Genomic DNA, 25,003 nt, shown 5'->3' with positions numbered 1-25,003 from the left:
AAACTCCCTAAAAACTGTTATCTGTGGAATGCAAGAACACCGCTCAGAGAGAGAAGGGAGGAGGGAAAGGGGGATGAGGGGTGGCCAGCTAGTGGAAAACTACTGCAGAAAGTGACCAGGGTATAAATATACACTGTTGCAGGACTAGGGGCACAGGATTTGAGACAATACAGTCTCCCTGCTCCTTTTACTTGAGCTCAAATAAACTCTGTCTACTTCTCCCCGCAGTGTGTTTATTGGCGAGATGCACACCGGGCAATGAACCCAATTGTTGCCTCCCTCGGGCACCCTGTGCCGGCAACAAAGTGATACCTTTTATTAGACCAAATAAACAGCTGGAAAAATTGTTCTCTGCAAGCTTTTGGGTACAAATACCCACTGCCTATGTCCTTAGATCAACATGGCTACAACCAACAACAAAGCTAGCACTAAGTCAATCAACATTTGTGTAGCTCATAGCTTTAGGTGTAATATTGTCCTTAACAGTAAAGTAATAGAATTAGGGAAGTTCTTCTGTCTGTAAAGTCCCTTTTCAGCAACTGTGTGGCTTTCTGTGAAGCCTGGAAAGATGCATGTATGCAGCCTGGTGTCTGTTACTCTGCAAGGGAGGCACTCTCAGATAAGCCTTTAGAAATTCAGTTTAGAACTCCAGCCCCATTCAGCCGGCTATAGGTCAGGGTTTCTTGCTTGAATCACCGCTAGATAACGTACATTGTATCCCAGGGTCTACCACTGGACCTCTATATACTAACAGAGCGCAAACAAAGAAACAAATACTCCCTCCATCAAACTCCTCATAAGGCAGACAATCTTCATGCTCTAATACTGAGTCCCTAATGGAACATGTATCTTGTAGCCAAGTTCTCTTTACTGGAAACTTTTACTGCAGGTAGTACCCAACTGGTTGATTTGTCAGAACAATAAACTGAACAGAAGCCATGGCAGAAACCAAACTAGTAGTAACTTATACAGCAAAAGATTTCCATAAAGCTTCTAGTTTTGTGTGTGTGGTTTTTTAATCGCTATAACCCTTAGTTATTTAACCTTTGAGATTTTCTCTGATACACTAGCAGTTTCTTTCTTCTGCTTCAAAGTCTTAAGCTAGCACTCTAGCAAATAAAGAGGTTCATTTGAGGAACTAAGGTATTTCTTAGGGGCAGAAACATGAGGAAAGAGAGAACCTACATCATCATAATACTCTTTTCTTTAGAGCTTCATATCCAAGAGCCCCATTATGTGCAATGCATTCTGGTCGCTCCCCCTCATGCCCTTGACATGACCCTACCTTGCATAGGAGACTGAGGGGCTGATGAAGAGCTAGTTACATCAGTTTCATGTCAGCAGCACATTTTTCCATGCTATTGCAATCCTTTGCAACATATTAAAAAGCAGTTTGGTGGTCCCTTTATACCTCTCAGGTGAAAGTCTTAGCATGGGCCTGTATCTGGCCCTCACAGAATGCTTAGCATGATTTAAGCTTTGTGATTTCTTTAGGCTTTAATGGAAATCATTTGACTAAAACCCCATGCACAGCTTGAAAGTGCAGCTTGAAGTTTTCATTCATCTCCCTGTTCCTTTGTGACTATGACCACAGTCAGATTTAGAAACCCTGCGCTTGATTTTCTTCTTGCTAACACTTATATAAAACAACATTAATTCCAGTGGAGTTACTCTTAATTTGTACTGGTGTAACGAAGGAGAGAATAAGACCTCATTCTTCCAGATGTGAATGTCAAGCATACTAGACAACTGTGCAACTCAGCCCCACAACACTCTGTTTACTGCTGTTGTCAAATCTAGTAAGTAAGACTGACAGCACCAGGCAATACTCAGCGAGTCTGTGCTTTTAATTAGAAATAGTCCCACACTCTAATTTATTAAAACCTCTCCACAAATCTCTTTATTTGCAGTAATTGATGATTCCCTCCTGCCTAACTCATCTGGCATACAATCTGCATCACACCCAGGGAAAATCTGAAAGGCTTTTATCTGTCAACATAAAGTGCTTCATTGCAGTACAGTATGACAGGAAGGGTTTTCAAGTGAGAGGAAGTTTTAAGTTGGCATTTTACATCTATTTTTCATAGTGCTAAAATTATTCCTCTTAGTGATAAGTATCACATTCTATAGCATCCAAAATATACATAGAGCTTTTTAAAAGTTAGACCTACCCTTATAAACCAAAGAGCATTTATAGACTTGCTCCAGGAGGTGTGTGGGGGGGTGCGTTTTAGTTAGCAAGCTGTGCTAATTAAAAGCATCCAAGCATCACATGTATCAGCACCCCTGCACTGAAAAAATGGTGGTGGGGCACTTTGAACTAAAGCTTGGTCAATGAGCTTTAGTTCAAAGCACCCTGCTGCCATTTTTCAGCGCAGGAACGCTGATGCACGTGATGCTGGAGGCTGCTGAAGCGCATTGATTTCTGTGATCTGATGCGCTGGATATACAGCACATCAAATCAGCCTCCCTGCATACGTACAAGTGCCCAAAGAGTTCATGACTGATGGGCCTGATCCTGAAAAATTCTCTTATTCACATGAGTAATTCCTAGTACCTTAAGTAAACTTACTGAAGCAGGCAACTTATGTAAGTAAGCACTCCCTGAACCAAACATTAACACAGACTAGATAAATACATGAGAGTAAAGAAGTTTTTGTAGGACAAAATAAAGTCGGGGGGGGGGGGAAATCTTCATTAAATAAATGTTTTTTCCAAGGATGATAGAAGAATCTAGTAGAAAGGTAAAAGATCGTTCCAAGCTTGCACCCAGTGTATGCAGAATGCATTACAGAAAGCACAAGTTTGGAGTAGGAGTGGTATTAAGGGAGCGCCAAAGAGACTTAATTAGCAGCAGTATATGGAAGGAAGGAGACAGCAGAATGAGGCTACTCTGAACTATAACAGAGGGAGAGATTATGTCTCTCTTTAAGATGAGAACAAAATACTGGAATTGAGAAAGAGAGACAGAATAAAATGATTTTGGAAGAGAGATAGAAATTGATGAGATGTGGAGAAACCACGAAGGTTACAACAGAACAGACAATTTCCCCTGCAGTATTGCAAGTTATTGTTAATAAGATAGAGTAGATTCCTTTGAAAAAAAATGCATGCATATTTGTAGCCTGGCCCTTACCAGGCCTCCTCTTTCTGTCTGTATCTTAATCATACGAGGCACAGTGAATGGATGGGAATAGTTTTACCCCACAGTTATCTTTTTCATTTTGATTCACCTGAACAGCTGAAGCCCAGGTTCTTAAAGATATTTAAGCCCCTAACTTCCATGGACAGCAGTGAGAGTTAAAGTCAAAATATATTTGGGATGAAAGTGGAGGAGGAGGGAGATTGGTGGGTCTGTGGGGACAGTGGTTCATGGGTTTATGGGGGAAGGGGTTGCCCAGTCCAGAGGGAGTTGGATTAGTATAGTCCCAGGGCTAAGTGGCTGGGCCAGGGGCAGGCAATTATTTTGGGCAGAGGGCCACTTACTGAGTTTTGGCAAGCCATCAAGGGCCACATGACAGGCAGCCAGGGCAGATAAATATTAATTTTCTAAATTTTTTAGGGGCCCCGCAGGCCAGATGGAATGGTGTAGTGGGCCACATCTGGCCTGCGGGCCACATTTTGCCCACCCCTGGGCTGGGCGCTTTTATCCCTGGGGGTATGATGCAAATATATGGAGGAGTTCAAAAGATCAGGTTCGCCCTTTCCCAGATTAGGTTAACCTGATCTCGATTTAAGTTAGTGCACCTACTCAGGTGAAATAACCTGAGATCTGGCACATCATTTTCCCCTGATTTAACTCCTTTAAATGCCTGTATGTATCCACAGACTCTATGAAGAACCACATACATGAACTCTTCTGGGTGGAAAACTGCTCTGAACTAATAATCCACATTGTCTTGCCTGGTAACCAGTTCCTTTAACTAATGACTTTTTGCTTTGTTTTATTTTTAATATAACAGATTCATTTCAAGTAGTTCTCCTTTTCAGCCTTTTGTCTAGTTGCACTGTCAACTCCTGATAGAGGAAAATTGTTACTGGTTATGTTTGATTTAACAAGGGTGTTCGTAAGTTTTTCTGAGTAATTTGAGATTCCCCATTCCTGTAGTTCACACTGCTGCAATTTTAACTGTATTTGTATTAAAGTATTTGATGAGCATATTCCAGTTGCAAGCTTTAACCCTATTACACTTATTATGCCATCTCTGGCACTGGCTAAATGCATGAACTCTGGCAAGTCATTTAATCTCTCTGTGCCTCCATATCCCCATTTATAAAATGAGGATAATAGTAATTGAAAAATACTTTAAGATCTACCAATGGGAAAGACTAATGCTAGCTGCTATTTTATTGTTACAGAAAGTGTATCTTTTGCCATAGATGAAAAGAGAGATTATCATATAATCTTAGAAATTTAGGGTTGGAAGGGACCTCAAAGCAGGACCATTCCCAACTAGATCATTCCAACCAAGGCTTTCCCTAGCCAAGTCTTAAAAATGTCCAAGGATGGAGTATTTACAATGCTGTCTGGGTAGTGTTTTATAGGGCTGTGCTAAACTTCTCTGGCTGTTTCGTTTTGACACTGTTTTGACTCGTTTTGAGCTTGAAACAGCGAAATCAAAATGACAAGGAGAGCTTCAAAACAACCTCAACAAAAAAAAAAAGAGGGCAGTCGAAACATTTCAGAAGTTTTGAAACATTTTGAGTTTCAAAGCTGAAACTGAAGCTGAAGCTGGGCTTGCCTGCAGGGAAACAGAAAGTAAGGAGAGGGAGGGGGAAATGGGGGAAGTGGCAGGGAAGGACTGCTCTCATATTGATTTTGTAGCTGGCCAGTGACTGTGATCCTTCCCTGAGGTCCTGTCCAATCTCAGTGCTCTGGGGGAGGGATGGAAAAACAGCATAAAAGAAAGCATTGTTTAAACTGGCCTGCTTTCTGCCTTGGGGTCAGTTACTGAGCTGTTTTCCAGTACCTCAGCAGCATGAGACAACAAAGGCTACCATTCATTTCCTACTCACTAGCCTAGCAAAGGGGATTTCAGAATATCTTTTTTTCTTCCACACACTTTTATTGATTTATTTTCTCTTTTCAATGTTATAATTATATAGGATAGGATTACACAATAGAATGTAATTTATATAGGAAGGCAAATACATTTATATTTTATTTCTATACATTTAAAGCTTGCAGCATACATATATACACTACAGAGTTTATATAGGAAGGGAGATGCATTTGTTTTCTATACATACTGTGCAACACATACACATACATTATCAAATTTATATAGGAAGAGAGAGAGAATATATTTGTTTTTATACATTTATAGTTTGCACCACACACACATTATAGAAATTATATAGGAAGCAAGATATATTATCTTTGGTTTTCTACATTTAGAGTTTCTTCTCTGCACCCACCCACCCACACTATTAAATTTATATAGGAATGTGAATAAATGTATATATTTGTAGAAGAGCAAGACGTGAAACACACCATGAGGAGGGGTGGAAAGGCAGGTGGTGGCAAGCCTTCAGGGAGGGATGGAAGAGGGGGTAGAGGGAGAGGTGCAATTTCCTCCCCTCCCCCCACCAAACTGAGATGCAGGCTCTTTCCTCCAGCTAGAAGAGTGAGGCTTCCACAAGCAGGAAGGAGAAGGAAGCAGTGCCAGTGCAACTGCCTGTGCCTGAGACTGCATCCCGTCCATGAGCACCAGCCATAACCCCCGCCCACTACCACCGTGACAACAAGCAACAGCAGCACTAGCATGACAGCCTCCTCCAGCCCCATTTCACTTCCCATGCTGAGCCTTCCAGTGCCAAAGGAAGAGCTGGAGCTGGATATGGATCTCAGTGCCCTAGCAAGAGAAATTCTGGAAAAGGAGGGGGAATCATCTAAGTTTGTGCTCCACACCCTACAAGTTTCCCCTAGAGCCAGGTCTCCTTCCCCAGAAGGCACTTCAAAGGAGGTTGACATAGAGGTGCAGACAAGCAGCTCAGCTGAGTCTGCTCCTCCTGTTGCTGTGCCTCTGCCTGCTGAGGAGGGGGATACTGCAGCAGCGTCGATACATGCACCTGCACCCCAGAAAGGAGTGGGTAGTGTGGTCTGGGGTCATTTTGAGCTGGCAGATGATCTCACATATGCTCTCTACCTGCACTGCCAAGCCAAAAATCAGCCAGGGCAAGGGAACAAAACACATGAGCACCAGGGGGATGCTGATGCATCTCTGCAGGCACCACCCCCTTGCCCTTGCTCCTCCTCAGTCTGGCACCAGTGGGAGCATGCCTAAAAGGGAAATCCCCCTCTTAATCCAAAGCGCCCATTCCCCCAAAGCAGAGGTAGGCCACCCTAGAACAGTAGGAGAAAGGCAGACAGAAAACGGTGTGTGTTACAAGCAAGATGGAATTCAACACAGACAAGTGCAAGGTACTACATCTAGGGAGAAGGAACCAGCAACACACCTATAGGCTGGGGAACACCCTTCTTGTCAACACAGCAGCAGAAAGGGATCTTGGAGTCATTGTTGACTCCAGGATGAACATGAGCCGCCAATGTGAAGACGTGGTCAGTAAGGCTAACCGCAACTTGTCATGCATTTACAGATGCATCACAAGCAGGTCCAGGGAGGTGATCCTTCCCCTCTATGTGGCATTGGTCAGGCCACAGTTGGAGTACTGCATCCAGTTCTGCCAGAGGAGGACTGCTTGCATGGTCAAGGGGCAGTGGGGCAGGCCCTACAAAGAGAGGCTAAAGGGCCTGAACCTATTCAGCTTCCACAAGAGAAGGCTGAGAGGGGATCTAGTGGCTGGTTACAAACTCACCAGGGGGGACCAGTGAGAATTGGGGGAGGCTCTGTTCCCCCAGGCACCACCCAGGTTTACTAGGAATAACGGCCACAAACTGTTAGAGAGAAGGTTCAGGCTGGACATCAGGAGACATTACTTTACAGTTAGGACTGCTACTCTCTCCTACCTTGGGGGGCTTCAAGAGGAGGCTGGACAGATTCATAGATTCATAGATGTAGGATTGGAAGGGACCTTGTAGATCTTCTAGTCCAACCCCCTGCCCAGTGCAGGAGAGAAAACTGGGCTCAAATAACCCCAGCCAGGTAAACATTGAGCCTCCTCTTAAAGACCCCCAGGGTAGGAGCCATCACCACTTCCCTTGGAAGTTGGCTCCAGATCCTAGCCTCCCTGACTGTGAAGTAGTGCCTTCTAATGTCTAGTCTAAACCTACTCTCTAGCAACTTATGGCCATTATTCCTTGTTACTCCGGGAGGTGCTCAGGGAAACATTATGCTGGTTGCCCTTGAGCATCATCCCCGCTGCTGGCCCATCACAGATATGCTCCTTGGTAATCTTCTCAAAAAGTTTCCCCAGGACTGAAGTAAGACTAATAGGCCTATAGTTGCCATCCCTCTTCCTTTTTTAAAGATGGGGACCATGTTGGCCCTCTTCCAGTCATCCGGCACCTGACCAGAGCACCACAAGTGCTTGTAAAGCCATGCCAGTGGCCCTGCGATAACCCCTGCCAATTCCCTCAACACCCTGGGGGGAGCATATGGACCTGCTGATTTGAACACATCCAGCCCCTCCAGAAGTTCTCTAACCCAGTCCTTCCTGACCCTAGGCATGGGGGGGTTTCTCCTGAGTCCATCCTGAATCTCGGTAGGGGAGTCCCAGTCCCTGCACAAGAAAATAGAGGTGAAGAAATTCTTAAAGAGGTCTGCTTTCTCCTCTGGTGCAACCACCAGATTGCCATGCATATCTGTCAGGGGCCCCACATTACCCGGGGCCTTCTTCATTCTCCCTATGTATTTAAAAAAGGACTTTTTGTTATCCTTGATGCTAGCCCTAGTTCTGTATCTGCCTTAACTTTCCTAACAGCCCCCCTACAGACCCGAGTGGTGGAGGTATACTCCTCTTTGGTGATAGCCCCTCCCTTCCACTGGGTGTACACCTCATTTTTGGCAATCAGGAATTCACAAATGCACTTGGTGATCCAGGGGGGCTTTGGGGCACTCTTGCCCCCTTTGCTTCTTGTTGGGATTGTCGCTCCTTGGGCTCTGAGTATCATCTCCTTAAGAAACGACCACTCATCTTGGGCACCCAGTTCCCCTACTCTTTAGGACCCTAGATATTTGGCTGGGGTGATATGACCCTGGCACCCATTCCTTCCTGGAGCAGGGAGTCAGACCTGATGATCTGTTTAGGTCCCTTCCGACCCTACGTACTATGAGACGACCCAGAGCATTGGGGAGATGCTTGCTGTCAGTGGCCAGCACTTCTCCTTAGTTGAGTGGCCAGGGTTCAGGCAGCTCATGGCGCTCACTGCCCCATCCTATGAAGTGCCTGCACACACCACCTTCAGCGGGACAGTGATGCCCTCCCTATATGAGGCATGCAGGGAGTACTTGAGGGAGAAGCTGCACAAGGCAGGTCCACAGGTAGCCTTACACTTCACCTTGGACATCTGGAGCCGCCAGGGTGGAGATCATACCTACCTCTCCCTCACAGGGCACTGGTGCAACCAGTCAGGCCATCCGTGGGCTCTCCTTCAAGCTGACATAATGGATGAGTTCCACATGGCAACAGAGATCATGGGGGCCATGAACTGCTTGGTGCAGGGGTGACTCATTGGGCAAGGCAAGCTCACCTGTGGGTTCATGGTCACTGACAATGGGACCAATATGGTTAAGATGGTCCGTGATCCCAACTTTGTTGGCATCAGCTGTGTGGCACACAAGTTGCACCTCATTGTCAGGGACGCCTTGGAAAGGGATGGGGCTGCTGGTAATGGCACCAGCACCACCAGCAAGCTAATTTCCAAATGCAGGAAGGTGGCAGGCTACTTCCACCACCGCATCAAGAGGGGCAAGATGCTGTGGGACAAACAGAGCTGAACATCCCGCAGCACAAAATCATGCAGGATATGGAGACTCGGTGGAACTCCACACACCTGATGCTTGATAGGCTGGTCAAGCAACAGAAGGCCATCCAAGAGATGACTTTGCTCAGGGAGATTGGGATCAGCAGCCCCCTGAACAGAGCTGAGCAGGATACCATCTCCCAGATTTTGGTGGTCCTCAAGCCCTTCCTCAAGGCCACCAAGACCCTCAGCACTGCCGATGCCCTCCTTAGCCAGGTGATCCCCACAGTGAGGGAACTTCAGAGCCAAATTAAGAGCTTCAAGGGGATTGGTGTTCTTGGCTGGGGCACGCTGATGTCAGGCAGTGTATGCAGCAGCCAAACCCTGAATAAGTGGACGAAGGTGCTGGTGAAGACAGCCAGGGAAGCAGAATGGCGGAGGTGGGGGGATGTGGAAGAGGGGGAGCCACTGTCCCACGCTAGCATGCCATCCACCAGCCAGTCTTCTCCTCCACCACAAGTGCTGCCAATGTGGGCCAAAAGCATGGCTTCTGTAATGGGGTCCAGAGGCACCAGACTTCACCATCAGGCAGGCAGTGCTCAGGTCTTGGTGGCTGCCTATCTCACCAAGGATGTGGAGCTGTTGCTGTGCGACCCCTTGGCCTACTGGGCAAGCCACAGCCAAATGTGGCCAGATCTGGCCACAGTTACCTGCGAACACCTGTCCTGTGCATTGACTAGAGTTCCAAGCGAGAGGGTGTTCAGCATTGCTGGGGATGTAGTGACACCTCACCGTCTGTAAATTCCCTCTCAGGATCATGCCTGAGAGACTGGAGACAGAGTGTTTTTTCGGTGAGGAATGTGCCCCCACAGGTAGTTGGGTACTGTTGTCTTTGATAGATTCTGGTGTGCAGTTTGTGGGGGTACTGGAGATTGTTGGCAGGTTTTGTGTTTTGAGCTGTAGGAAGTGGACTTCTGTTCTGGTGATGAGGTTAGGTGCTTGTTTGAATTTACAAACCACTTTTCAGAGCCAGACCTATGAACTTCACTTCATCAGCCTCCTAGGTAGTAGGTACAGAAACTCATGGACTCAATATACACAGTGGAATTCTGACACGCTGCGACCTGCCGATCATCTGACTCGCGAGGTACCTCTGCACTTTTACCTACACTACTACATTCCCCTTCCCTTCCTCCCACCCCAACCTGTCCCACACCCCCTGACGCCTCCATTTCCATTTCCACCTATCTCCTTGAAACATGGCAGGCTTCATGGCCTCAGAATGGGTTACCAGCCCCGCAAGTTTCATCAGAATCAGGCAAAAAATGCCAAAGTTATAGGCAGGTTTGTGCTTCCCCATTATAGCCTATAGGTGAAATGTCAAAACAGCAAAACAGCAGTTTTGAAATGAAATGAAACTTGAAATGAAACAGTTCCATCAAAACGGAAGTCAAAACAGAATGATGCCATTTCACACAGCCCTAGTGTTTTACTTCCCTCCTAGTGAGAGAGTTTTCCCAATATCTAACCCAGGGTGGGCAAAACGCAACCTGCGGGCCAGATGCGGTCCTCCAGGCCATTCTATCCAGCCCACGGAGCCCCTAAAAAACATTAGAAAATTAATATATCTGCCCCTGGCTGTCTGGCATGTGGCCCTTGATGGCTTGCCAAAACTCAGTAAGTGGCCCTCCACCCAAAATAACTGCCTGCCCCAATCTAACTTAAACTTCCCTTGCTGCAACTTGAGACCACTGCTCCTTGTTCTGTCATCTGCCACCACTGAGAACAGTCTAGCTCCAGGGACACTAAACTGAGGTTTAAGAGTTTGTGAGGCTTCACACAGACATGAGAAGAGGTCTGAATTTATAAGAAAACCATAGGAGTATCCATACAGGCTCCAGGCTTTCTTTAGTTTCAGCAGAGTTGTTGCTTGACTAATTTTTGTATGCATGTAATAAGGGCTTCCAACTGTGACAGTGTCAGGATTAAATAAATGCAGGTTTGCTAGCTTATCAAAAAAGGTGCCAGGAGAGATGAATCCTTGCTAGGCTAGGGGTACAGTCCTTGACAGATTTGTATATGATATCCCCAGATTCTTAGTTGGTTCAGCCATCTGACTTTCAATCGAAGGATTTATTTTTGTTTATTTTATAAGGTTTTGTATTTTGTGAGGAAGTGGCCTGTTAATAGGCTGGAGATAGACAAGAAAAAAGAACATACTAGTATTTATTGTTCATATGTATTTGTTTAGTATCCAATAAAGTCCTAAATGACCTTGAGAGTTGCTCTCTTAATAGCTGCTTGCTTACCTTATTTTTTTGCTCCAAGTGTTGCCCACCCAACCATTTCCGTATTATAAATTACACCTAAATATATTGGAAGCAATATGGTATCCCCCTTGCATCAAAATATAAATAGTAGTGAATCAAGGAGCTCGAAATTAAAGTTGCTATGAAGATTGATAGCGTTATCCTTGTCCCACTCCCACTGAGACCAGTGACATCTTTTCATTGATTTTAAAGGAAGCTGGATCAGGACTTCACTAAACAAAAATATATTCTGTTTTTCTAATTCTTCTTTGTAACGCTGTGAAAGTGAGAAAAGATCAGAAAATGACAGACTGTCAACAGAAAGCCAAGCCAATCAATCTAATTTCTACTGTCCGTGTGAAGTGCAAATAGCAAGTAAGCATTACTCAATCAAAGACAAGGGTCTGTCCTAAGCCTAGGCAGTTCAGTGGGCTAGCATGATTAAGGCACATCAGTTTTAGCAGTTAATGGCAGGAAAGCAGGTGAAGCAGCAACATCACATTGCCAGTATTTTCCTTACGCCATACACTTCTTTAAAGAAATCTCTCTTCCTGAAAGCGTGACAAGTAAAACCATGGAGAAGAGATTAATCTATCATATTCTGATATTTTAAGGTGGTTACAGTTATCTGAGTTCCAGCCAAGTGCCCAAATTGGCTCATTTCTATATGAAATGAGATGTAATTATGCATTGTGAATTGAATGCTAAATTCAATAAAAAGCTTTCAATAAACTGAAGGAAAAAAATCACTTTTTGCATGCAGGACAGTAATCTATAGACTCAGAATGCCTACTATTCTTCTACCAGACCAAGAGGAAAGACTCTAGTGGGGAGGGAAAAAAAAAAATCTCTCTCTTCAGTTACTAATACGAAAATAGGTAAGCAGGTTAACCAGAACTGGGAGGCCCCAATATACTGAGTATAGTTTATATTTTTTAAATGAACAGTTACTAAGGAAACCATTTAAATCATTAGCAGATTATTTAAATATAAGAAATTCTACCATACATAACAAACTCACTCAATAAGTTGAGCTTTGGAAAAGTCATAAAAGATGAGTAAGACTCCAGAATCAGACCCTTTATTTGCTATTTCTTATTTGTTCAATGATTTTTTTCTGGAAGAAAAAGTAATGACGATGATCATTCTGAAAGTGGCTACAATTCTGAGATAACAATTTGTGCATCCAGATAATCATAAAGTATGAATCATACAGATCCCATTATGTGATTATGCAAATACACATTAATTATACAATTACAAGCATCTCTGGCAATGAAATTTAATTAATTATTATGACTTGGTTCGCTTGCTGAATGCAATATTATTAACCACTAAAGGTCCACAGATGTGTTTCTTCTTTTGATTCATTGACATTTTAATATTATCTGCAAATGATAAATTATTATAACAGCAGATGATAAAAACAGATGGAATAAACTTAATCGAAGCCAAGATGATTTACACAGTTTTAAACTGAACAGTTTGTGTATTTAATCCTGCTATAAATGTTTTGCTCCATGATTATGATTTTGTGCTTGGGAAGAATGTTTATAGCAAACAAATACATACCAGAAAGGAAGAGGATTTTTCAATGTGCATCTTAAAATGACAAACAGGAATAAGCTGAAAATAAATAAAGGGAATTAAATTAAGGCTCCTAGAGATATAACTATACTGAGGCCAGGTACAGACATTTAACTTTGACTGGTCTAAGTGATCAGAAACCAGTCTAAACCCATAACAGAACAAAAGTTTGGCGCATATAGACTAGTGTAAAAAAGGAAGAACCTGGTCTAATATTGACCTGGATCAATGTGCACTGAAACTTAATCAATTCAGGTTAGACCTTCAGTACCAGTTCCCCTATTGATTCAAGTTAGGTTGCTGACTTCTGGTATCCCAGACTTTTTGGCTCCCTGCTCACCCCCATTTGGCCCCCCAGCTCTCCCAGACCCAAGCCAGCACAGCCCCTCTCCCCAGGCCAGGGGTGAGCAAAATGCAGCCCGCAGGCCAGATGCAGCCCGCCAGGCCATTCTATCCAGCCCATGGAGCCCCTAAAATATTTAGAAAATTAATATTTATCTGCCCTGAGCTGTCTGTCATGAGGCCCTTGATGGCTTGCCAAAACTCAGTTAGCAGCCCTCTGCCCAAAAGAATTGCCTGCCCCTGCCCCAGGCCCACCTCGTGCCTATGACCAGCTATCAGCTACAGCCAGACAGCGGTGGGAGCTGGAAGGACAGGGATGGGGTGGAAATGTGGCTTCTGCCCCACAGCCCCGGAAGCCAATAAGGGGTGGCTGGGCGCTTGGCTGTGCTCAGCAATCTCTGGCAGCCCAGGGAGCCCACAGCGCTTGCTGGGAGGCGTGTGAGAGTGCCCCCAACCTGCTGGCCTCAGCCAATGCAGGCAGCCTATATGCTGCCCCCACCAGAGGAAGAACATGTGTTCTGTTTGCTCCTGAACTAGCTTACACCACTTACAGAAACCTGCATAGGTTTGATCATTTCTGCCTTGGGCTATTCAAATGTCTGTATCTAGGCTGAGGGAATTAGGAAGAATGGGACAAAGGTATTGCCAGTGTCAGTGGCTGCAGACTTTATATGATTCTGTGCCGTCAGGAATACTGGGAAGAGTAAGTCTTTTAAAACGATGTCATCATTGTTGTGTCAGCCCAATGCCTGGGTTCTCAACTCAAGTCACACCCAAGTCTTCAGTTCACACGGCCACATCTTCTCTGCCAATCACACTAGAATAGTGGGAGAATGGCAGCATGGCTGCTCCTTACCTGGGAAGACAAAGTCTTACCACCGGTCTTCACTGTATTCAATACTAATTTGGCTGGAGGAAGCCTGATCCTGCAAAGCCAAAGCCCATCTTGTAAAATAACTATCATTCCCGCTATGTAGACAGGCCCCGACTCTTCCTTCTAACTCAAAGGGAAGTTCTGACAGCAGAGGCCCTGCAGGCTTTGACCCTGACATAAGATAAAACAGGATTTTTCCCTCTTTTCTTTTGTTTTTAAAGAAAAAAATGTATTTGGGGAGGAAAATATTTACTTTAGTACGTGCTTATCAAAACTTGACTTATTCACTTACTTCAGAAGAAGAGCTGTATTCTGTATAACATATTAGCACATAGAAAGTACTGCTATATATATTGATGAAATAAGGGAGAATGTTTTCTACTTTTTAACTCACAACTACACCTAACAGTACAGCTAGAACTTCATGTTAAAATATTCAGTGGGTTTTTGTCTGTTCCCATTTCTCTAAAATGGGGAAAATATTAAAATGTTGACAACAGAAAGCTTCATTACTGCCAACCTGTAAACAAAAAGGAAAATTCTCTCAATAGGACTCAGAAATAGTAATTAAATGGAGATCTGATGTTATACGTAAGACGTACCCCATGCTTTTAAAGAAAACCCTGGTAAATGAGTATCCCTGTAGATACATTCATTATATTATAATTAACACCGCACAGTGCTAAGAACCAAAAGTAAATTTGGGAATATATCTAAACTTTATAGTAAGCATCAGACTTTTTAATATTATATTACCATCCTGTATAGGGTAACTGTCTTAATTGTAGGCAAAACTAGTAATCTAATAAAGAACTATAACATATGTTAAATAGGTTTTTTACTAATCTAATCTTTGAATTGAAGAATAGCTTGAGTTTTCTGTAGCAAATTCTCTAATGAGAATCTGTGCCTGCAAGATGCTCAGGTTCTTGTTCTGAATTCTCATTATACTCTTCATGTACTTCATTAAACCTAAAAGTTGCCTGAATTTAAATAAACTCTATATTTTCATGTTAGCTTGTTTCTTGATTTTGAAAGCATCTCCAAACACTGGCCTCTTTCTTTGTCATGCTTTTTCTCCACTGTTCATTACAAGAGAATATATTTAACATTAAGGTTTCCTTTCAGTCTTTTCACCCAATTTCCCCTTTTTCCATACCAGGCTCTGAAAAAAAAAAATTAAAATCCCATAGAAAAATATTTTTTTCTGAAATATTCTGATTTTGATGTGACTTTCGCATCTCTTCTCAGACCCTAGTTTGTAAGTACTTTCCAATGATTTGAGGCTTTAAGGAAAGGGATGAAATTCTTATACTTTATTATAAAACAAATATATTCAAATTTTAAGTTTACTAAATCTAGCATTCTGAAAAGTAAGGCAAAAGTAAATTGTTGGTCAGAAGTTGCAACTACCTAACTACATTGTGGTGTCTGCTAGCTGTCATTTTTTTCATTTCAAAATAAAGAGCTGATTATCTTTTTCTACATATAAAAATGTTCTTTGCAAAATGCTATGGTGGAATATTTAAAACCCTGATTGCAAATGAGGGTTTTCCAAGAAACAGCAACTTTCATTGCAAATATCTTTAAGCCAATAATGAGAATATCTCATCCATAAGAAACCATTTTATTTTCTTGGCTCAGAACATAGGCAATCAGAGTTATTTAAGAAAATACACTTAGTAAGAAGTAAGTGGTTCTTTATGCTCTAACAGATCCTTTCGGAAAAAGAAATTGTCCACTACAGAGAAAGCTCCGATTAGAAAAACACACTTCTACAGCTGTATTTGAACCATCAGCCAATTTTTGTTTAAAAATAAAAAATCTCTATTGGAAAACAAGCTTAAAACTCTCTGTCTTTATCTAACAGTGCTCCCACAGAAGTCAGTGGTAAAATTCCCATTGACTTTCATGGAGGCCCAGTTAGGCCAATCATAAATCCTTTCAAAACTAACCTCTTACATATGCACACAATGTTCATGGTGGTAAACTCTTAACTCAGCAGGCCTTCAATTAGGACCTGCCATTTCTTTACAAAATGTATTTAAGACTCTATTTAGATTACACTTCATGTAGAAATAATTAGATACTAACATAATCCATCCTCATTAACTCCATCAATAGCCATGTGAGGGCCTTACTCAGGAAAAAATGTTTTTTCCTACTCCATGGTTACCTATTCAAGACATATTAAAGTGACCTGTCAGTAGCTTCTTCAGGTTTCTGCAGCTTTGAAAGCTATCTTGCATGGAGGGGAAAAATCTGATGTATATTATTTCAGATATATATCTGAAGATCTGATATTATGTTACTATTACGTATAATTCAATGCAAAATTTCATATCAAGTATGGTTTTAAGTTAAATTAAAAGGTTGCCATATGCCATGATTTCTAAAAGCAGGAAAAAGGACAACGAAGTTACTGATATCTCCAGGGACTATATCTCCAGGGTCCTTTCAGCCCCCTTTGATTCCTGGTCTACCCGAAGTTTAAAGCCAACTGCCTGACAGTGGCAGCAGCATTTCTAGTCAGGCAGTGCTGAGGAATTTCATAGCTCATTATAATCTACCTGATCCCTTCTAGATACTTAATTCCACATATGTTAATGCCCTCTTCTTTTTAATGGTCTTGATGTTCCACCAATCAAGGTATTCTTTGTTCTGCTGTCTGTTAGCTGCTCTTGGTAATGAAGCTCCTATTTCACAGCACTGCAGATGTTTCTTAAGTCATTCCAATGAAGTTATATTTGTTTTTGCTTCAATCTTAAACTGAATAATACAGCTCTAGGCCCCATGTAAGCCAGGGCGGTTCATGGGGCCTGGGGCCAGAGAAGGGAGCAGGACAGAGTCATGGGCAGCTCTTTCAAGGAGCAGCTCCCTGCTACTGCATGCACTTTTGGGAAGGAGGGCATAGGGAGGGCACATACCCCTGGATGTGTACTGCCCACAGCAGGCTTGGGGATCCCCATCCTGCTGCCCTCCCCCCAAGAAGCCAGACACCAGTCATGGCACCATGGCAAGGCACCCCCTACCCACCTGGCAGCAGTGGAGGCAGCAACACAGAGTTGTGCCCCTCGCTGATACTGGGCAGGCAGGGTAGTGGCGCAGGTGGCACAGGGCTCCCTGGAGGGGAGTCCCAAGCCCACAGCAGACAGCCCGTACCCACCCCAGCCCCTCATGGGCTCTGCTCAGCTCTGCTCCAGCCATGCCACCAGGGGCAGGGAGAGGAAGACAGGCATGTGTCCTGTCTTTCCATTTTGAAAAGGTGATTACCCTAGAAGAGGGCTGTCACACATCCATCATCTTAGGCCCACCCCTGGCAAAAATAAAAGTCAGCACCTATGTCCAGAGCTGTCTTTGCCTAAAAAATATCTGTGGGGCCACTCAGCATTAATGCCGTGGCCTGCCTAGTTCCATTCTGTTGGACGCCTACTGTGAAGGTTTGGAGCATCATGTAAGGGACCTGAGAGCAGAGAACATGGGACCAGCTCCCAGAAGAGCCAAAGGTGATATCCAAGAGATAATCTGGGGTGCAAACTGAAGTCAGAAGCCAGGAGAGTCAGAGAACTTGGTGCTGAGTTCTAGGGAAGGTCCAAGAGCAAGGTCAGGGAAAGCCGAAGCTGAGTCAGAGAGCCAGTATCAAGTTTCAAGGAATATCCAAGATCAGATCAGGAAGAACCAAAGTCTAGCCAGGAAAACCAGGGAGAACAGTGAATGCGAGGCTTGCTGGAGCAGACTGAGGTCGCTGTCAAGGCGCACATGCAGCTTGAAGCTGCAGGTGGGCTTAAAAGGATTCAGTGATGCTCTTAGCAGCCAATCCAGTTACAGAACTGGGGCAGTCACACTATAGGCCAGGATCAAGGTCAGGTGTAGAAGTTCAAGAGCTCAGTCTGACTGGGCCTTACTTGCCAGAGGCCCTGACACCTACTGCTTTAATGAACATCAGTGAAAGAGGTTTGATAGCCCAGCCTCTAGTAGTACCTTATGGAAAAATGGGTATAAGGAAACCTTTGTGGATAAGTTTTCAGAGAGCTATAATTTGTAGCAAACTGATTTCTATACAGTTGGGTAGTAAGAGGTTCAGCCACTCAGATTTTTGACAACCAGCTCTTAAAACCAGATTAATGCAGTGGTGAATTAGTCTCCAAATACTATTAATTACCATTATTATAGTATGGTATCCCCTACTGTCTTCTTCAAAGAACAACTGTACTCATTTGGAAGGAGACAGTGCTATATATTTTAGTATGGATAGTTGTTTGTTAAGCACTGACCATGTTTTTGATACTTCATAGTGAATAATAATGTCCCAAAGTACTGATGAGGTAAGAAAAGCATCTTCAGCTAGAGGCAGGTATGCATTACTACGTGCCAAGCCAGTTACGCAGAATAATTTATGCTGCTCTAACTTGTGCAGGATCAAACTATTCCAACTAAGCAGCCAATACAGGCTCTCAAGATAAACACGCTACTACCCAGCAGCAACCACTTTCCTTGTGCAGTATTCTGTAGAATAGTATTCTTTAGTATTCTGGTGGAAGAACCGTTACAGCTGCTTTACATTCCCAGAGAATCCTCCTATACATAAGGCAATCTTTCCATGGGGGATTTAGAGCTGCTTTGTGCCAGGAGGATGCTACAAAAGATCACAGCCTAGGGAAGAATATGGACCCAAGATTAAACTGATCCAAGCAACATTGGATGAGAATAAAAAAGCAGCTAAGAACAGGATAAAATCTTCAGTCCTATTTAGAGAAGGAATGAAGGCAGAGTTCTGTAGTTGCATACCTGACATCTTTTGACAGAGAAAAGTGTTCAGTTTCAAAAAGCCTAATCATAAAACCCTCAATTTACTGAATATAAGACTGACTTACTGAATTCTGACACATAGGAACGTGAAAGCCTGGAGTTCTGTCAGTTATTTGTAGTTTGGTCTTGCAGTATTTTGACTATTAATAACAGAGGAAAAAACATGTGGAAAAGTGCACATTTATAACTTGATCACAAAGTAGAATCTGCTATGCACATGGACTGAACAGGAGTCAACATTTCTCATGGTAACAAATCTGTCAGCTTTAGAAGTAAATTAAAGTTTAGCTCTCCTCTTGATTTGAAGCAATTGCTCTGGGCCAGGTTTGGTGCAAATTTTCAAAATCTATAACACTCTGATGCTTGCCAAAAATCTTTAATTAGATCGGAGGAGAAGCAAAATTGTCAGATGCAATAGCAGAACACAACAGAGGAATAAAATATTCCTAAGTTAATTGAGTAAGCTCATTTGGCCATGTTTGCCAAGTTACTTTTAGAGAATGATTTGCAGACTAATAATAAGAAGAGAGTTCTTGCAGTAATTATAAAAAGCTGGATTCCTCAAACACATTTTATGTACAAGTCCCAAATAATTGTTTATAACTAACAAACCAAAAATCCACATTCTTCTTCCCAAAGTGAACGTAAATTGTGAACTACACATGAATTCATTGCCTGGAAAGAAATGTGTACATGTTGCATTCTTGAGACGTGTATGGCAAGTGATGTGGGCTTGCTGCTTCAGGATAGCTCAGACATTATAAGCTCTGTAGCTTTATACAGCACTTGAGTGTCTAAGAACTGAGAAGAGGATTCCAATTTGTTGAGTTGGAGTGGATAGGGTAGAAGATAGAGATACCAGACCATAAGGACACTAGAAAAAACAGCCTTATATTTTACTTGATCAACAGATACTAAAAGTGTACATCTAAAATAAATCATAGCAGACAATACTGTCTAATTTCCATTGCATTTTACATATTTAATAAAATCTTACTTAGCAATAAACTTAGGCTTTTTTCAGAGATCATCTACCCTTTATCAGTGCAATTATGAAGTTGCAGATTTTGTATACTCCTCATCACCAGACACTAAGGCTAGGTACAGACAGTCAAAAAGCCTAAGGCTGAATTGATTCAGTCTTTATAGGTTAGCCTAAGCTGCACAAATTAAATTGAAACAAAAGTGAACAGACACTTACCTTTCCTTCAGGAAATACAGCTACATGCCTGCCATGGCTCAGACTAGAAGCCTTGATGCAACTCTGTGGCTGTGTGTTCACTGCCTTTTACTGCTACCCCCAAAGTCTCTGGGGTTTGCAGTCCACAATCACAGAAGCAGAACTCTGCAAGATTTCTCATCACTTCCTCTTCCTGTTTCTAGGTGCCTCTGGGATTTGTAGTCCACATTTGCAGCCAGCAATATGTTTGAGTGGAGGAAGGGATGTTTAACCCCCCTCCCTGGCCCCAGACCCCAGCTAGGGTTTGCCAGGTAGGGGCAGTCCCATCCTCCCCTTAGACTGGGTTGCATCACCAGCCAGGCTTGCCCTTTGTCAGCCAGGACTCACTGTTCCAGCTAGGGGGCACAGGGACAGGGCCAGCTCCGCTCTCTGGAGCAGACAGCACAGCCCATCCCAGCCCAGAGCTGGAAAGCATGCTGGGATGCTGGGGGACTGTGATTTAACTTGAACCAGGAAGGGGCCTGGGACAGAAGTTTTATAAACCAGTTTGACCCAGATCAGTTAAGTCTGATACTACATTCAACCAGGTTATCTTAAACCAATTTCAGTAATTTCGAAACTGGTTTATGTGCACTGAACTTCTATTCTGCCTGATCACTTAAACCAGTTTATGTGGAACTTCTGTCCCTAGCCAAGAGCATTTGATCCCTAGAAAATGTGCCCCCTGGGAAGTAATTTGGAATACTTGTATGGTACAAAGCACAGAAACCAACAGGCAAATTTGTGCCTCTGAGCCTTTAGCAGAATACCATCATTCTGGATGCTTGTTCTCTATATAACTAGCCTGTTGTTAAATTCCAGAAGAGCAGGTCAGGGGGCACTATGAACTCTGCTGATACAATGATCTCCCATATAATTTCCAAGCCTGTAGAAAGGTTTGTATTTTTATTAAAGGATATATGCAGTTATTTTATTTTTTAAAAGGAAAGAATGAAACAGTATTGTCATTTTATCCAAGTTTTATCTGCTGACATAGTAGATGGTCCTCAAAAACACTATTAAGGAGGTTAATAAGTAATTTAAATACACCTCCTACAGTATATCTGAAGCTCACAGAATATAAACATTTTTTAATGAATAATAGAGACAAAAAATATCATTTTTGAACACCCTGTGTTGATTTAAACATTTATTTTTAAAATACCAAGATGCAATGGTCTTAATCTTGTTTCCTGAGATCCAAATGACCTTTCATAACTTGAGAGGCAAGGATTTCCTAGGGTGATATGTAAGTGCCATTTGAGTGTGAAAAGTGCTTGTCATAAACACTATGATAAAATAGGTGTTTATCATAAAAACCTTCAGTAGCTTTATATATAGTATTGGTAGGGGGAAAAAATAAAGAAATAAAAGCTAAGTCAATTGATTAATTCTTGCAGTCTGCCTTAGTGTTATTTGTCTTTAGTGTTCTTTGTCCTTATGTCAATGGTTATAATGGAATGGGCAGGAAGGGCCCGGTGGAAGACTCCTGCAAGGGTAGGGCGAAGGCACCACACAAAACTATAAATAAACAGCAACTCATATAATGGTGTCAACGCGGAGTGCTGCTAGGGCCCCTGTCTGAAGCCTCCACCCAGACAGAGCCCATGGGGGAGCTGTTATCCCCCTGCCCCCCTCCCTGCAGGGGATGCCCAGCAAGGCCGGGGGGGCAGGGATTGGAGGCCCCCACACCTGTCCTGCAGGCGCCCGCCTTAGGGCCCTGGTGGCACAGGTGAGGGAGCTCCAGGAGAAGGTTAGCAGGCTGAGGGGAATCATGGAGGCGGAGGATGAAATTGATAGTTATTTCCTTTCCCTGCAGGGCCATGCACCCAAGGAAGAAGCACCCTGGGAGGTGCCCTCCACTGCAGAGTGGCAGACAGTCACCTCCAGAACCAGGGCTGCTCGCAGCAAAGCAGTACCAGTTTCTCCAGTATGGCTGGAGAACAGGTACAAGGCCCTGGTGACACTGCAGGAGAAGGAAGGAGAGGAGGAAACCAGAGAGAAGGCAACTCCACATTCTCCACACTCTGAACAGGCCGAAGGAGCTAAGCAGTCCTGGAGGAGGAAACATTGAGTGATCATCATAGGTGACTCCATCCTATGAAGTACAGAGGGCCCCATCTGTCCCCAGGACACCTCAACACGCGAGGTCTACTGCCTGCCCAGAGCAAAGATTCAGGACGTGATGGGGATGATACAGACCATGATCCAGCCCAATTACTATCCCGTGGTCCTAATCCATGTGGATACTAATGATACGGCCAGGAGAAGCCCTGATCACCGGATGACAGACTACCACGCTCTGGGGGGTGTGATGAGGGAGATAAGGGCACAGGTGGTATTCTCTTCTGTCCTACCATTGAGCGGACATGGAAGAGGACATGAGACCTGCATCAGAGAGACCAACTGGCAGCTTCAGGAATGGTGTCTTGAGGCAGGCTTTGGCTTCCTAGACAACTACCCGCACATCATGATGAGAAACATGCTCGGATGGGATGTGATTCACCTTTCCCCCAAAGGTAAGCCTGTGCTCTCTTCTAGGTTGGCGGATCTCCTCTGGCAGGCTTTAAACTAGGCTCGTCAGGGGAAGGGGAAGATGAGGGCGGAGGAAGCCTTGGACCACTAAACCAAGCAGCACCCACAAGTCCAGCCTAACTAGATCAACGAGCAGAACAAATACCCAGGGAAGCAACAGGGGCCAGGGCAATACTGAGATTAGGGGGCCAGTGCACACATCTTCAGGAGGCCTCAAATGCCTCTACACAAACACTTGGAGTATGGGGAACAAGCAGAAGGAACTTACCCTCCTGCTAGCTGACACCAATCTAGACATAGTGGGGCTCACAGAAATGTGATGGGACCCAATGCATGACTGGGCAGTGAATATCAAGGGCAATAGGCTGTACAGGACAGGACAGGGAGGAAATGTGGGGGTGTGGCACTCTACATCAAAGAGGAATACACATCCTCATCAAGTAGCACAAGGTCAGAGGAGAGGCACACTGAAGTGTTAGAATACAAGGCAGTTGAGGGGAAAGGGACTTAACGGTGGGGGTCTACTACAGACCACCCAACCAAGGGGAAGAGCTAGACTGGGAATTCTTAAGTCAGCTCACAGAGGTAGTTAGGTCAAAAGACGTGGTCATCATGGGTGACCTGAACTTTCCAGACATCTGGGAAGAGCAGTCAAGCAGGTCTGACCGCTCACGTAGGTGCCTAGCCAAAATACAGGACCTCCATCTAACCCAGGAGGTGCACAGCCCCACCAGGGGTGACGCCCTGTTGGACCTGGTGCTGGCCACGGGTGATGACCTGGTGAGGGGGCTGTGGGTGCTCGACCACCTGGGCAACAGCAATCATCACCTGCTGGAATTCACCATGCAAAGGCCTGCAGCAAGGCAGCAGCCCTAGACTTCAGGAGGGCAGACATCAACGAGCTAAGGAGAATAGTCAGGGAAGCACTGAGGTCCCAGAGGGGAGTCAGGTGTCCAAGAAGAGCGGTCACTCCTTAAGGAGACGATCCTCCAAGCCCAAAGGGAGGTAATTCCAACATGGATCAAAGGGGGCAAGAGGACACAAAAGCCCCCATGGCTCACCAAAAGCATCCGGGAACGTCTCCTAGCTAAAAGGGAGGAGTACACCCAATGGAAGGGAGGGGACATCACCAGGGAGGACTATACCATGGTTGCTCGGGGCTGCAGGGGGGCGGTCAGGAAGGCCAAGGTGGAGATGGAACTGGGACTAGCTACCCAGATCAAGGACAACAAGAAGTCCATTTTTAACTATATAGTGGGCAAAAAGAAGTTACTGGGTAACATGGGGCCCCTGCAAGACACGCTAGGAAATCTGGTCATCACACCAGACAACAAAGCTAACCTATTTAACAATTTCTTTTCCTCCATTTTCCTGAGCAGGAACCAGATCAGCCCCCCTCAGGCCCCAAGGGAGGTGCACCCAGGCCTAGGGTTAGTGAGGATCTAGTCAGGGAACTTCTGGAGGGACTGGATGTATTCAAATCAGCTGGTCCTGATGATCTCCACCCCAGAGTGCTGAGAGAATTAGCTGAGGTCGTTGCGGGACCCCTGGCACAGCTTTACAAGCATTTGTGGTGCCAGAGGACTGGAAGAGGGCCAAAGTGGTTCCATTTTCAAAAAAAGGAGGAAGGAGGACCCAGGAAACTATAAGCCAGTTAGTCTTACCTCAATCCTGGGTAAGCTTTTTGAGAGAATTATCCTGGCGCATGTCCGCGAGAAGCCAGTGGGGAAGGTTATGCTTAGGAGCAACCAACATGGGTTCATTAGAAGCAGGTTCTGTGCAGACCAACCTGGTGGCCTTCTATGACCAGGTCACAAAATCCTTAGATGCAGGGAGAGCAGTGGACAGAGTCTTTCTGGACTTTAGGAAGGCCTTCGACATTGTCTCTCACCCCATTCTCATTAAAAAAACTAGGGGATTGTGGTGTCGATACCTACACAGTCAAATGGGCCGCTAACTGGCTGGATGGCGGCACCCAGAGCGTGGTGGTGGATGGGTCATTTTCAACCTGGAGGGATGTGGGCAGTGGGGTCCCCCAGGGCTCGGTCCTCAGACTTGCATTGTTCAACATCTTCATCAGCAACTTGGACAAGGGGGTAAAAAGCACCCTGTTCAAATTTGCTGATGACACTAAGATATCGGGGGATGTGGTCATGCTAGATGGGAGGAATAGGTTGCAATCAGACCTAGACAGGTTACAGGGGTGGGTGGATGAGAATAGGATGGGTTTTAACACTGACAAGTGCAAGGTGATGCACCTGGGGAGGAAGAAGCAGCACCATACCTACAGGCTGGGGAACTGCCGTCTTATCAGTGCAGAGGCAGAAAAGGATGCCAAGATGAACATGGGTCAACAGTGTGGGGACACGGTCAGGAAGGCTAACCTTGTCATGCATCTACAGATGCATCTTGAGCAGGTCCAAGGAGGTGATCCTCCCCCTCTATGCGGCACTGGTCAGGCC

The sequence above is a fragment of the Crocodylus porosus genome, unplaced genomic scaffold (genome assembly GCF_001723895.1).
Source record: "Crocodylus porosus isolate Cpor-Errol unplaced genomic scaffold, CroPor_comp1, whole genome shotgun sequence".
Taxonomy (NCBI): Eukaryota; Metazoa; Chordata; order Crocodylia; family Crocodylidae; genus Crocodylus; species Crocodylus porosus.
The sequence above is the reverse complement of the archived record's forward strand: the minus strand, read 5'-3'. Positions refer to the sequence as shown.